The sequence below is a fragment of the Mustela putorius genome, unplaced genomic scaffold (genome assembly GCF_011764305.1).
Source record: "Mustela putorius furo isolate JIRA1106 unplaced genomic scaffold, ASM1176430v1.1 tig00003962_pilon_pilon_pilon, whole genome shotgun sequence".
Taxonomy (NCBI): domain Eukaryota; kingdom Metazoa; phylum Chordata; class Mammalia; order Carnivora; family Mustelidae; genus Mustela; species Mustela putorius.
The window spans coordinates 1,197,354-1,210,111 of NW_025422106.1; the positions used below are offsets into that span (position 1 = coordinate 1,197,354).

A 12,758-nucleotide genomic window follows, 5' to 3' on the forward strand; every position below is an offset into this window, starting at 1 on the left:
AGGATCAAGCGTACTGCCAAAGAACAGAGTTATTAAGCTTATGATCTAGGTTAAATCCTGTGTTGATTATACCTACAGTAATGACACTGGCCTGTTTTTTTCCCCACAGTCTGTATTGATTTTAATTTTGATCCTTTTTTTTAAATGCTTACGAAAAAACCGTAAATATAAGCCTGTTTTAGTACATTCTGTAATCCTTATTAGGTAAAGTACATTTTTAAATTTCTGTTCTCTTTTTGGTTTCCTTATCCCCCCCCAGTTTAAAAAAGATATTTATGGGGCACCTGGGTGGCTCAGTCAGTAAACGTCTGCCTTTGGCTCAGGTCATGATCCCAGGGCCCTGGGATCGAACCCCACATGGAGCCCCACATTGGGGTCCCGGCTTAGAGGGGGGCCTGCTTCTCCCTCGGCCCCCTGCTGGTGCGTGCGCTCTCTCTCTCTCTTTCTCTCTCAGGTGAATAAATAAAATCTAAAAAAAAAAAAAAAAAAGGAATTTGATCTTTATAAAAAAAGATGTTTGTTTGTTTATTTATTTATTTATTTGGCTGAGAGTTATATAAAGAGAGAGCATGAGTAGGCAGAGAGGCAGGCAGAGGGAGAGGGAGAAGCAGGCTGTCTGCTGAGTAGGAAACCTGATGTGGAACTCGATCCCAAGACCCTGGGATTATGACCTGATCTGAAGGCAGCTGCTTAACAACTGAGCCACCCAGGCGCAACCCCCCCCTTTTTTTTTTTAATTTCCAGTTTTATTGAGATGTAAATATAAGCATGTAAGTTTCAGGTATACAGTGTGATGATTTGGTATGTGTATATTTTGCATAATGATTACCACAGTAAGGTTAGTTAACACATCTGTCACCTCACAGTTAACTTTTGTGTGTGGTAAAGATGTTGAAGATCTACTCTCTCAACAACTTTCAATTATACAATACAGTAATGTTAACATACTCACCAAGCTCTACATTATATTTGCAGAACTTACTCATCTTGTAATTGGAAGTTTATGCCCTTTGATCACCTTCATCAATTTCCCCCACCCCTCAAGACCCCAGCAACCACCACATTTAAGTGAGATTATACAGTATTTATCTTTCTCTCACTTACTTTACTTAGCATAATGCCCTTATCCATTTTGTTTTAAAAGGGAGGATTTCCTTCTTTTTTATAATTGAATAATATTCTTGTGTGTGTGCTCGCGTGCGTGCGCGTGCACCCAGAAGTAAGATTGCTAGATTATATGGTGGTTCTATTTTTAAATTTCTAAGGAACCTCCATACTGTTTTTTCATACTGTTAATGGCTGCACCAATTTTACATTCCCACCAAGAGTACACAAAGATTTCTGTTCCATATCCTCAATGGCACTTGTTTTCTCATGTCTTTTTTTTTTTTTTTAAGATTTTTTAATTTAGTTGTCAGAGAGAGAGAGAGGGAGAGAGAGCAAACATAGGCAGACAGAATGGCAGACAGAGGCAGAGGGAGAAGCAGACTCCCTGCTGAGCAAGGAGCCCGATGTGGGACTTGATCCCAGGACACTGGGATCATGACCTGAGCCGAAGGCAGCTGCTTAACCAACTGAGCCACCCAGGCGTCCCTCATGTATTTTTAATAATAGACATTCTGATGGTGTGAGGACTGTATCATTGTAGTTTTGATTTGCATTTCCTTGATGATTAGTGATGTTGAACACTTTTTTTTTTTAAGATTTTATTTATTTATTTGACAGATGGAGATCACAAGTAGGCAGAGAGGCAGGCAGAGAGAGAGGAGGAGGCAGGCTCCCTGCTGAGCAGAGAGCCCGATGCGGGACTTGATCCCAGGACCCAGGGATTATGACCTGAGCTGAAGGCAGAGGCTTAACCCACTGAGCCACCCAGGCACCCCACACTTTTTTTTTTTTTTTTAAGATTTCATTTATTTGACACAGAGTGAGAGTAGGCAGAGAGGCAAGCAGAGAGAGAGGAGGAAGCAGGCTCCCTGCTGAGCAGAGAGCCTGATGCAGGGCTGGGGACCCCGGGATCATGACCTGAGTAGAAGGCAGAGGCTTTAACCCACTGAGCCACCCAGGCACCCCTGAACACTTTTTCATACACTTGCTGTCATTTATATATCTTCTTTGGAAAAATGTGTTATTAGTGTCCTGTGCCCATTTTTTTTCTTTAAAGATTTTATTTATATATTTGACAGACAGAGATCATAGTGGGCAGGGAAAGAGAAGGAAGCAGGCTCCCCGCTGAGCAGAGAGCCCGATGTGGGGCTCGATCCCAGGACCCTGAGATCATGACCTCAGCCGAAGGCAGAGGAAGGCAGAGGCTTTAACCCACTGAGCCACCCACGTGCCCCTCCTGTGCCCATTTTTAAATTGGGTTATTTGTTTTTTTGCTGTTGCTGTGTGAGTTCTGTATTATTTTGGATATTAACCCCTTTTCAGATAAATAGTCTGCAAAAATGTTTTCCTGTTTTATAGGTTGCCTTTTCATTTTGCTGATCATTTCTCTTGCAGTATAGAAGCATTTTAATTTTTTATTTAAAAAGGTTTTTTTAGTAAGTAAGCTCTGTGGGACTTGAACTTATGACCATGAGATCAAGAGTTGTATACTTGGAATGCCTGGGTGGCCCAGTCAGTTAAGTGTCTGCCTTGGGCTGAGGTCATGATGGATCGAGTCCCACATCCGGCTCTCTGCTTGGTGGGGAGCCTGCTTCTCCCTCTGCTTGCCACTCTCCCTGCTTGTGCGTGCTCTCTCTCTCGCTCTCTCTCTGACAAATAAAAATTTTAAAAAGAGTTGTAGGGGCACTTGGGTGGCTCAGTTGGTTAAGCGTCTGCCTTCAGCTTGGGTCATAATTCCGGGGGCCTGGGATGAAGCCCCATATTGGGCTCCCTACTGCCTGGGGAGCCTACTTCTCCCTTTCCTCCCCACTTGTGCTCTCACGTGCTGTCTCTCTCTCTCTCCAAAAAAAATATATGTGTGTGTGTGTGTGTATACACATATATATGTATATACACATATATATATTTTATATATTTATTTTATATCTATATTTATATTTTATATTCTTTTATATATACATATATATGTGTGTATATATATATCCGGGGCACCTGAGTGGCTCATTTGGTTAAGCGTGTACCTTCAGCTCAGGTCACAGTTCCAGGGGCCTGGGATCGAGCCCCATGTCCGGCTCCTTGCTCAGTGGGGAGTCTGTTTCTCCCTCTCTTCTCTACCTGCTGCTCCTCCTGCTTGTGCTGTCCTTTCTCTCTCTGTCGAATACATGAATAAATAAAATCTTTAAAAATATAAAAGATTTACCCCTGGGGATAAAAATATATGTTTATAAATAATAAAAAATTAAAAAAATATATAAATATTTAAAAATTTTTTTAAAAGTCTTTAATAAAGAGGTTTAATAAAGTTGGTTGAGCATCTGCCTTCTGCTCAGGTCCTGATCCCCAGGGTCCTGGGATTGAGTCTGTCATCGGGCTCCTTGCTCAGTGGGGAGCCTGCTTCTCTCTCTGACAAATAAGTAAATAAAATCTAAATAAATAAAGTTGTATGTTCTACTGACTGAGCCGGCTAGGAGCCTGTGGAAGCTTTTTTTTTTTTTTAAGATTTTATTTATTTGGACAGAGAGAACCAACACAAGCATAAGGGAGGGGCAGAGAGGGAGGGAGAAGCAGACTCCCTGCTAAGCAGGGAGCCCCAGATGGGCCCGATCCCAGGACCTTGAGACCATGACCAGAGCTGAAGGCAGACACTTAAGAGCACAGGTCCGCCCCCCGCCCCACAGAAGCTTTGTAGTTTATAGTCCCACCTGTTTTTTGTTTTTGTTTTGTTTTGTTTTGTTTTTGAGAGTGAGAGAGCTAGTGCACTTGAACGGGCAGGGGAAAAGGAGAGAGGCAGTCTTAAGCAGGCTCCATAAGTTTGGATCTTAACTACCCTGAGATGATGACTTGAGGGGAAATCAAGAGTCGGGTTTAGGGACGCCTGGGTGGCTCAGTTGGTTAAGCAGCTGCCTTCGGCGCAGGTCATGATCCTAGCGTCCTGGGATCGAGTCCCACATCGGGCTCCTTGCTCCTTGCTCGGCGGGGAGCCTGCTTCTCCCTCTGCCTCTGCCTGCCATTCTGACTGCCTGTACTTGCTCTCTGCCCCCCTCTCTCTCTGATAAATAAATAAAATCTTTAAAAAAAAAAAAAAAAAAAAGAGTCGGGTTTAACCAAATGAGCCACCCAGGTGCTCTGATGTAGTCCCACTTGTTAATTTTTACTTTTCTTGCTTGAATTTTTGGTGTTCTATCCAAAATATCATTGCCAAGACCAGTGTTGAGCATTTTCACTATGTTTTCTTGTAAGCGTTTCACAGTTTTGGGTATTATATTTATTTCAGTCTTTAATCCATTTTGAGTTAATTTTTCTCAGTGGTATAAGGTAGAGGTCCAGCTTCATTCTTTTGCATGTGAATATCCAGTTTTTCCAGTACCATTTATTAAACAGACTGTCTTTTCCCCATCGAATATTCTTGGGTCCCTTTTCAAATATTAGTTGACCATATATGCGTGGGTTTATTTCTGTGCTCTTGATTCTGTTCTGTTAGTGTATGTGTCTGTTTTTATGCAGGTGCCATACTGTTTTGATTACTATAACTTTGTAATATGATTTCAAAGTAAGAAGAGTGATGATTCCAGCTTTGTTTTTTCTCCAGATTGCTTTGACTATTTGGGGTCTTTTGTAGTTCCTTAGGGATTTTAGGATTATTTTTTCCATTTCTGTGAAAGAGTGCCATTGGAATTTTGATAGCGATTATGTTGAATCTGTTGATCACTTTGGGTAGTATGGACATTTTTAACACTATTCTTACAATCCATGAACATGGGCTTTCTTTCTATTTGTGTCTTCAGTTTTTTTCATCAGTATCTTACAGTTTTTAGTGTGGAGATCTTTCACCTCCTTGGTAACATTTATTAAGTATTATTTTTGGTGTTGAAAATGGGATTGTTTTCTTTATTAAGATTTTCTATATATAAGATCATGTCATTGGCAAACAGATAATTTTACTTCTTTCTTCTGATTTGTATGTCTTTTATTTCTTTTTCATGCTTAATTACTCTGATTAGGACTTCTAGTACTATGCTGAGTAGGAGTAGTTAGAGTGGGGGTGCCCTTGTCTTGTGTTTTATTTTAGAGGAAAAGCTTTCAACTCTTCACTGTTGAGTGTGATATTAGTTGTGGGTTTGTCATATATGGTTTTTTTTTTTTAAGATTTTATTTATTTATTTGACAGAGACCCCAAGTAGGCAGAGAGGCAGGCAGAGAGAGAGAGAGAGGAGGAAGCAGGCTTCCCTGCAGAACAGAGAGCCCGATGCGGGGCTCTATCCCAGGACCCTGGGATCATGACCTGAGCCAAAGGCAGAGGCTTTAACCCACTGAGCCACCCAGGCGCCCCGTCATATATGGTCTTTATTGTTGAAGTATATTCTGTCTGTTTCTGATTTGTTGACAGTTTTTATCATGAAAGGTTGTTGAATTTTATCCAATGTTGTTTCTGTACCTGCTGAGGTTGATCATATTTTTATTTTTCATTCTATTAATTTGGCATATTAATGTGGTATATCACATTGACTGATGGTATATTGAACTATCATTGCATCCCAGGGATAAATCCTACTTGATCATGGTGTATGATTCTTTTAATGTGCTGTTGAATTTGGTTTACTATTTTGTTGAGAATTTTTATATCTGCATTCATCAGGGGTATTGGCCTATAGTTTTCTTTCTTTTTTAAAGGCTTTTTTTTTTTTTTTTACTTTTTATTTTATTTATTTGTCAGAGATAGAGCCCAAGCAGGGAGAAAGGCAGGCAGAGGGAGAAGCAGCCTCCCCACTGAGCAAGGAGCCCGATGTGGGGCTCATTCCCAGGACTCTGAGTTCATAACCTGAGCCCAAAGCAGCGGCTTCATGGACTGAACCACCCAGGCTTTCCTGGCCTATAGTTTTCTTAGAGTTTCCTTATCAGGCTTTGGTAACTGGATAATACTGGCCTCATGAAATGGTTTGGGAGTATTTTCTCCTCTTTAGTTTTGTTGGGAAGAGTTTGAGAAGGATTGACATTAATTCTTTAAATTCTTCCTGGAATTTACCAGTGAAACCATCTGGTCTTTTTATTTTTTTATTTATTTTTTTTTTTTAAATATTTTATTTATTTATTTGACAGAGATCACAAGTAGGCAGAGAGGCAGGCAGAGAGAGAGGGAGAAGCAGGCTCCCTGCTGAGCAGAGAGCCCGATGCGGGGCTCGATCTCAGGACCCTGAGATCATGACCTGAGCTGAAGGCAGAGGCTTAACCCACTGAGCCACCCAGGCGCCCCCCATCTGGTCTTTTTAAAAAAATTAATTTAATTTCTTTTCACTGTAACAGAATTCATTGTTTATGCACCACACCCAGTGCTCCATGCAATACATGCCCTCCATAATACCCACCACCAGGCTCCCCCAACCTCCCACCCCCCAACTTCTTCAAAACCCTCAGATTGTTTCTCAGAGTCCATAGTCTCTCATGGTTCATCTCCCCCAGAAACCGTCTGGTCTTTTTTTTTTTTTTAAGATTTTATTTATTTATTTGACAGAGAGAGATCACAGGTAGGTAGAGAGGCTGGCAAAGAGAGAGAGAGAGAGAGAGAGAGAGATAAGCAGGCTCCCCGCTGAGCAGAGACGTGGGACTCCATCCCAGGACCCTGAGATCATGACCTGAGCCGAAGGCAACGGCCCAACCCACTGAGCCACCCAGGCGCCCCATGGTCTTGAAGGACTTTTATTGGAGGAGGTTTTTACTTACTGATCCAGTCTCCATACTAGTTATTGGTATGTTCAGATTTTCCACTTTTTCATGATTCAGTCATGGAAGTGTTAAATAAACTGATGCACATTAAAATTTTGTGTAATTTATTTGAGCAAACACTGATTAAAGTCACAGAGTGCCTGTCCAGATGATGTTTTAGAAGTGTTCCACCCACAGTACTAGAGGCAAGGTTTTTATAGATTAGATGCAGAAGAAAAATAAAGAAATTATTTAAGTGGCTATCTTTTATATGGTTATCTTGTTTGAGATTTTTCTTCCGTGTTTTTTTGTTTGTTTGTTTTGTTTTTGTTTTTGTGTTTGTTTTTTCTTCCCCAGATTCCAGTGCATTGACTCTGGCTTAGGTCTTGGTTTGCATTCAGAGGCTGCCGAAGTTTTGGTTTCCATACCAAGGCGTTAGAGGCACCTCAGGCTAATGGCCTTTTTATTTGATTACTTTAACATTAGGTTGTCATGTGTTTTTAGGAATTTATCCATTTCTTTTAGGTAGTCCAAGTTTTCAGGGTATAATTGTTCATAGTAGTCTCACAATCCTTTACATTTTTATTGGTATCATTTGTAATATTTTCGCTTTCATCTGTAATTTTATTTGTTTGAGTCCTCTTTTTACCCTTAGTTAGTCTGGTTATAGGTTTCTCAGTTTTGTTTATCCTTTGAAAGAACTGGGTCTTAGTTTCATTTATCTTTTCCGTTGGTTTCCTTCATTTCTGCTTTAATCTTTATTATTTCCTTCTAACTTTGGGCTTAGTTTTTTTCTTCTTTTTTAGTTTCTTCAGGTGTAATGTTTAGTTGTTTGAGATCTTTATTCTTAAGATAGGTATTTATGGCTATAAGCTTTGCTCTTAGAACTGCTTTTGCTGCATTCCATATGTTTTGGTATGTTGTGCTTCCATTTCTGTTTGTCTCAAAATAGTTTTTGATTTCCTTTTTGATCTCTTCTTTGATCCAGTGGTGGTTCGGTAGTGTGTTGTTTAATTTGCATGCATTTTGTGAAATTTTCGTTTTTCCTACTGTGACTGATTTTTAGTTTCATACTTGTTATATTATGATTTATAATAAATAAATATATTGGTCTTTGTCCATAATTCTTGGCTCTCAACTCCCCAAACCTTTGGAATTTCCTAAATGATAAGAGCAATGGAAACTTCTTTTGTTAAAATACTCGATCTTCCATCCTCAGTTTAGAGCCACAGAGGTGAAATGGCATCTTGTTACTTACAACAAGCCACTTTCAACCACACTGCATTTATGTTAATAAAGTGGTTTTTGGAAAGTCTCTAGTAAGCCTCTGAGATAGAGGCTGGTAAGGAAACCAATCTTGACTACAGGATTAGAACTTTCAGTCCCATTTCTCTCCTCTCTTAACCCCAAGAAGATAAAGGGGCTAGGAGTTGAATCACTTGTACATGGCCAGTGATTTAAACAATCATGTCTATATAATGAAGCCTCCATAAAAACTCGAAATGGTGAGGTTCAGAGATCTTCCATGTTGGTGGCATCACATACCAAGAGAGTGGCACACCCTAGTTCTTATGGAGATAATAGCTCCTGTGCTCAGAACAGTTTTGGACCTCTTCCTATGTACCTCTTCATCTGGCTCTTCACCTATATCTATAAAATAAACTGGCAGATGCAAGTTAGTGTTTCTATGGGTTCTGTGAACCTCTCAAGCAGATAAATTGAACCTGAAGAGGGGATCATGGGAACCATCAATTTATAGCCAGTTAGAAGCACATGTAACAACCTAGGTTTGCAGTTGGCATCTCAAGTAGGACAATCTTGTTTTGTGGTACTAAGCCCTCAACTTATGGGATATGATACTGTCTCCTGTAGATAGTGTCAGAATTAAGTTAAATTTGTAGGATACCCAGGTAGTGTCTGCTATGGATTGGAGAATTACTTGATGGTGTTGGAAAACACACATCAGAATACCATTGTGGTCAAGAAAAATACTTGATATAACATCTGTATTATTGAATTTGTTGAGATTTTTTTGGTGCTCTAACATATTCTGTCCTGGAGATTTTTTTTCCTGATTATTTATTTATTTATTTTGAGAGTGTGTGCATGAGCATGCAGCATGTGTGAGGAGAGGGAGAGAATCTCAAGCAGACTCTGGTTCTGAGCACAAAGCCCCAAAGAGGGGATGCTGAATCTCAAGACCCTGAGATCATGATCTGAGCTTAAGTCAAAGTGTGATGCTTAACTGACTGAGCCACCCAAGTGCCCCTGTCCTGGGGAATGATTTTGTGTGTACTTGAGAAGAATGTATATTCTGCAGCCCTTGGATGGAATGTTCTGTATATGTCTGTTAGGCCCATTAGGTCTACAGTGTTGTTCAAATATTCTGTTTCCTTATTGATTCCCTGTCTGGTAGTTCTGTTGTAGAGAGTAGAAATAAAATTGCTGTTTATCTCTCCCTTTAGTTCTGTTGCTATTTGTTTTATATATTTAGGTGCATAAATATTGACAATTGTTATATCCTCTTGATGAACTGACCCCTTTATCGTTATATAATAATGATGTATTATATCTTCATCTCTTGGTTACTTTATTTTTTAAGATTTTATGTTATTGTTATTTTACGATTTTATTCATTTGTCAGAGAGAGAGAGCAAGAGCAAGCGCACACAAGCAGGGGCAACAGCAGACAGAGGAAGAAACAGGCTCCCCACTGAACAAAGAGCCCAATGTGGGATTTGAACCAAGGGTCCTTGGAGCATGACCTGAGACAACCATATACAGTAGCATAGTTTTCTTGCTTGATCTTGGGATCTTTAATGTATCCTATAATTATAGTTTTTCTATAAAATTTGTTCCAGCAAGTAACATAAGTGACTCTTTTAAGTTATTTTGTGAAACCACATTTCCTGCTCTGTATTTATGTAACTGCTAATTGTTTAATCTAAATGAAGGTTTTTTAAACTTATCCCTATTTAGTTTCCTCTTGGTACTGTCCTTTAGAAATTATACTGAATCCGGGCGCCTGGGTGGCTCAGTGGGTTAAGCCGCTGCCTTCGGCTCAGGTCATGATCTCAGGGTCCTGGGTGGAGTCCCGCATCGGGCTCTCTGCTCAGCAGGGAGCCTGCTTCCTCCTCTCTCTCTCTCTGCCTGCCTCTCTGCCTACTTGTAATCTCTCTCTGTCAAATAAATAAATAAATCTTTAAAAAAAAAAGAAATTATACTGAATCCTAATTCTTTCAACAAAGGTATTGCCTAATAGGTTTTATAGTCTCCACAATTTTAGTAAATATGCTTAATGATTTTATCAAAAACATCTAAAACTAGTGTTTTGATCAAACATGGGGTTTGACTGAGAGGACATGTATTTCCATTCCTCTTCAAATAGTACAAAATTACAGTAAAGGAATAAAAAGAGGCATAAGATCCCAAGGACAAAAATGAATGGAAGAAGAAGAAACCATAGATGAAAAATTTCAACTATTTTTTAGAAGATAAAAAATGGATAGAAGAGTGTTAAGTGATTTAGCCAAACAGAGGAAGGTACATCCTGGGTTGTCTGCAGAGACAAGGAAATGAGTTTACCCAACACAGCCTCCCCAGAGACTCAAGACTTGGTGGCAAAATGTCTCTGAAAAGACAAGGATGAGGCTTGAGATTAAAAGTAGGTAATGTTAAAAAAACAAAACAAAACAAAAAAGGTAATATTTGAAAGTCTTAAATGAAGTGGTTGAATCATGCAAACTACTTCTTCCTCCTTTAGGAAACTGGGGATTTTTTTCTCCAAGAAAATGGAAGCTGAGGGTTCTGGATCCAGGAACATCAGATGCATGAAGAGGATAGGGGTTTGGAGCCAAGGAATTAAATGAAAATCTGCATACAGACTGGTGGGTCTTCAAAGTAAAAATGAGCTTCCGTTAAGCTTCTTAATGCCATGAATAGAAATTGACAGTCAAGGAATAACCAGATAGTTGAGGAAGCCTCTAAAATAAGAGGCCAGGAGTACCTGGGTGGCACAGTTAGTTGAGTGGCTGACTCTTGTTTTTTTTTCCCCCTCTCAGGTCATGATCTCAGAGTCAAAAGATCAGCACAGAGTCTGCTTAAGACTCTCTCCCCCCTACCCCTTCCCTTGCACGCATCCTCGTTCTCTGTCTTTCAAAATAGATAGATATTTTAAAATAAAATGGGAGGCCAAACAAGTAAGAGAGGGGGCAAAGAGCAAAGGAGGGAGAAAACTGGGGTTAGGGGGGAGAGGGTTTTAATCTCTAAGAAATGAAATATTGCATCTTCAAAAGAACAGGGTGTTATTTTGAAAATCTTGAAACAGATAAGAAATAACATTTGCAAATAGAAAATATTATAATTACACCCCCCTCCAAATAATGGGAGGATTGTGGATAAATTTGAAACAGTTTCCTAGGAATTAGAACCAAAAGATTAAAGGAGGGAAGTAGAAGATAATCTTTTTAAAAGATTTAATTTATTTGAGGCAGAGAGAACATGAGAGAGAACATGAGCAGGGGGAGGGGCAAAGGGAGAAGCAGGCTCCCTGTTCATCATGACCTGAGCCAAAGGCAGATGCTTAACCAACTGAGCTACCCAGGTACCACCAGAAAAAAATAATTTTTTAAAAGATTTTATTTATTTGACAGAGAGAGATCACAAGGAAGCAGAGAGACAGGCAGAGAGAGAGGGGGAAGCAGGCTCCCCGCTGAGCAGAGAGCCCGATGTAGGGCTTGATCCCAGGACCCTGAGACCATGACCTGAGCCGAAGGCAGAGGCTTAACCCACTGAGCCACCCAGGCGCCCCAAGAGAAAAATAACTTTTAAAATTCAAGATAGTCTATTATTGGACCTTGTGGTCTAATAGAAATTCAGATATGAGAGGACAGAGAAAATAGAAATGATGCCTTAAAAATCTCCCAGAACATTGTCCAGGTCATAGATTGTAAATTGAAAATGCTGAAAGAACAGTAAAAAAGGCAAAGACCCAAGAGGTGTGATTATGAAATTTGGTAAACTGGAGATACAGAAACTTTACTAAAATCTTCCAGAAAGGGTAACTAGAGGTTACATTCAAAGGACCAGTCAAAAGGGCATTACGTATCACAGTAGTAACAGAGGGAGGTAGAAATGCATCAAGCTGTGTCTTCATATTATCTTCATTGGGAAGGATTTCCTACCTATAATTTTATTCCCAGCCAAATTATCAATCAAATGTGAATCTGAAATAAAGATATTTTCAGACGTGCAGGTGACTCCAAAATTCTAGTTCTCATGAGCATTTTGTTGTTGTTGTTCATAAGTTGCCCCTAAATAGCAAGAAAGAAGAAAGCAGGTTCAAGAAGCAGAATTCAAACAGAAGAGGTAAGGGAGAGCCCAAGATGACAGCTGTGTAGCCAGTCCAGAGCATCCCCGAGCAGAATGAAGCAGAAGAAAGAACAAAGGGTTTCGGGAACATAGAGCTGCAGGAAAAAGACTGTATCTGATGTATTTGAGCTATGGAAAATATTGATAGATATGTGACAGATGTTGGAGCTTCTGAGGAAAAGTTAAAAATACATAGAAAATTCTGACTCTGCCTGCCATTCTGTCTGCCTATGCTCGCTCTCGCTCACTCTCTCTCTGACAAATAAATAAATAAAATCTTTAAAAAAAAATACATAGAAAACAACAACAAAAAAATGAGGTAGTCATTAATTTGCAGAGAGAAGTACCTGGTCTTACTGCTCTACTTGGCTGAGTACTGACTGGTATCTCTCCAGTCCTTTTACTCTGACTCTTGATTTAAACGAAGACCCATAAAATTACATGGGATGTGGAGAATGGAGGCAGAAGCTGAAACTAAATACTTATATTCCACAGCAGGATGTCAATAGATAAATCTAAATTTGACAAGTCAAGCCTATTTAGAAAAAGAAAGGCAACCAGAACCTCCTAGAAGAGTCTAT

General features: G+C 39.7%; 1 protein-coding gene across 4 annotated transcripts in view; it reads left to right on the forward strand.

Moving 5' to 3' along the window:
- Positions 1–12,758, forward strand: part of FBXL20 (F-box and leucine rich repeat protein 20) — a 105,240-nt gene that overhangs the window by 27,313 nt on the left and 65,169 nt on the right. Inside the window, exon 2 of one of the 4 annotated variants that reach the window (XM_004764671.3) lies at positions 10,571–10,694. The exons of the other annotated variants lie outside the window; for them this stretch is intronic. The gene's annotated coding sequence lies outside the window, so the exon portion shown is untranslated. The remainder of the gene's footprint in view (positions 1–10,570; positions 10,695–12,758) is intronic. 4 annotated transcript variants of the gene reach the window in all.